The sequence below is a fragment of the Pygoscelis adeliae genome, unplaced genomic scaffold (genome assembly GCF_000699105.1).
Source record: "Pygoscelis adeliae isolate BGI_AS28 unplaced genomic scaffold, ASM69910v1 Scaffold202, whole genome shotgun sequence".
Taxonomy (NCBI): Eukaryota; Metazoa; Chordata; class Aves; order Sphenisciformes; family Spheniscidae; genus Pygoscelis; species Pygoscelis adeliae.
The window spans coordinates 2,023,205-2,025,520 of NW_008824544.1; positions in this window are offsets into that span (position 1 = coordinate 2,023,205).

Sequence of the window (2,316 nt, forward strand, 5' to 3'; positions counted from 1 at the left end):
GAACTAAACGGTTATCACTTAGCTCTCTCAGCCAACGACCTCATTTATTTCAATGCTTGTAGGGTTCTCTCCTGCACAGAAACACTACCAACTATTACACAACAGAGGAAAGACAGACTATTATTTGTTGAGCGTCTTGCTGAAAGATACCATCTTGGAAGAACTGCCTTTTTATTCAAAATAGTACCTGATGTCCTTTATGCTTTCCCTTGCAATTAACAAGGCTATAAAAAAAACCCACACACATACCTTTGAGCCTTCTCTCTTCCCGAAGAGCTAACCCTTGTATTCCATCCAGTACTTCCTCTACTAACACACATCTACTAGCCCTTGGCGGTATTCACCTTGAGTAGTTGTGAAACTACCAGCATTTTAACTTAGATTCTCTCACCTGAAGTGAGAGAAGCTCTTCACAATTTCAAATTCAAGCGCACTAATAATACATTCAGTTATCTGTTTCCACACCTAGTGCCAGGTCTCTTTTTTACCCAATACTCTGTTTCAGGATAATTAATGAGCCAGATTGCAAGTAAATTACAGCATATTATAATTCTACGCACTATGACACTATCCAGAGAAAAGATTTTCCTTTAAGCTGACAATTAAAGATTCAGGTCTTGTCTGTGTGTATGTTATTGTAGTATCCGTTTCACTTAGATGCTAAGGAGTTAACATTAAGAATTTATATCCCCAGTTCCCAAGAACCAGTAATCACAGGAGCAGCACACAACTGCACTGTTTAAACACACACACCAAGACAAAATAGTCTAAAGAGAGCCTGCCTGGCACAAAGCAGTATTTTACTGTCACTTACTTGCTTCCTTAAACCAAAATGTTATTGCCCCTGAAAGAAAACACATACAGAGATTTCAGAAGTACATGTTTTAAAGTTTTATAGATAGCTGGCTGGCAAAACATTAAGTCCGAAATTATTGGTTTCCGTGCTGTATAATCAGAGGGCAAAAGAACAGCTGGTTGAAAGGCAGTTCTACTAAATACTTATTTTACACTGCATCCAACTTGAATTAACTTCAAAATTATAATCAGTAACAACAGAAGTTAAAAAGAAGCAAAACTAAGTCACTTAAGAGCACAGCTATTAAAAAGAACATAATAAAAATTCCTAATATAGCACCAAGCTTCTGAGCGCCCCCAGCTCAGTAAAATGCCTGAGACAACACAAACGTAAAATTCACAACAAAATAAGACTACTACTGTTTAAGAACCTACGCAAAATCATTGACTGGCCACAAATGAGGAAGCACATAGAAGTACAAATGAAGCAAGCACAATGACACACCCTCCTCTTTGTTCATAGCAGGAATATTTACACTACAAAGCATTGAAGCAAATTGCTTTTAGTTTCAGGCACTGCTGATTGGCCGCCGTATTTAATATGCACACACCTAGCAGAGTTTGAGTTTCGACTGCCACACAGCAGCTCTAGATTGCAGGGTACGCATCAAGCTAAATAACCACAGAGAACTATTATTTAACAGAATTATTCTAATTGAACTGATTCTCCTCAAAATACGTTTGTTGTGAACAAGGCAGATTGTGTGTTCGCTTTCACTCCACTGTAATTCAGTGAAAACCAAAAACTAGCTACACTCATAGCCAGCTTTCTGTGCAGCTGCCTGCTCCAAACAGAAAACGGCACAAAGAAAGTTATCCCCAAGTGTATGCGGGCAAAAGACCGGTGCAGGAGTTTGGCGACAGTGCTTTAAGTCACCACTTGACTCTCGTTCAGCTGGCAGTTGCACGGCTTCGGTGGTTTCCTACAGGCAACCATCCACACCACAGAAAGAACCCAAAACATCTGATAATTGGCTCTTCTGCTGATAGTCCCCGCAGAGACCGAGGACTAAGAGAGGGTTATGGAGACTGAAGTCTGCTGGCAGCACAGCCTGTGGGGAGCAGGCAAGGGCTGCGGACCCTTCCAGGACTCTCAGCCTGGCACCGGCACTTTTCGCCACGTACCTGAAGCACTGCAAAAAGCAGAGGAGGCAGCAGGTACAGAAAGCAGCAGTGCCAGAAAGTCACATTAAAACAACGGCTCAGCCATCCAAAACCTCCCTGCTCCCGACAGGGGCTGATCTCACGGCCTCCCACCTTGACAGAAAAGGGGGGCCCTCAAGAAGGCCCCAAGGGGTGTCCGACCCACAGCCGTGACCACCACGCCCCAAACACACACCCCCTCCGCAGACTCCCCTGCCTCAGCCCCAGCCCCGTTCTGACCGCAGAGGCCCAGGCCACCACAGCCCCCCACTCCCCCGAGGGGAGCGCACCCCTCACCCCCCTGTTTGGGGGTGCCTT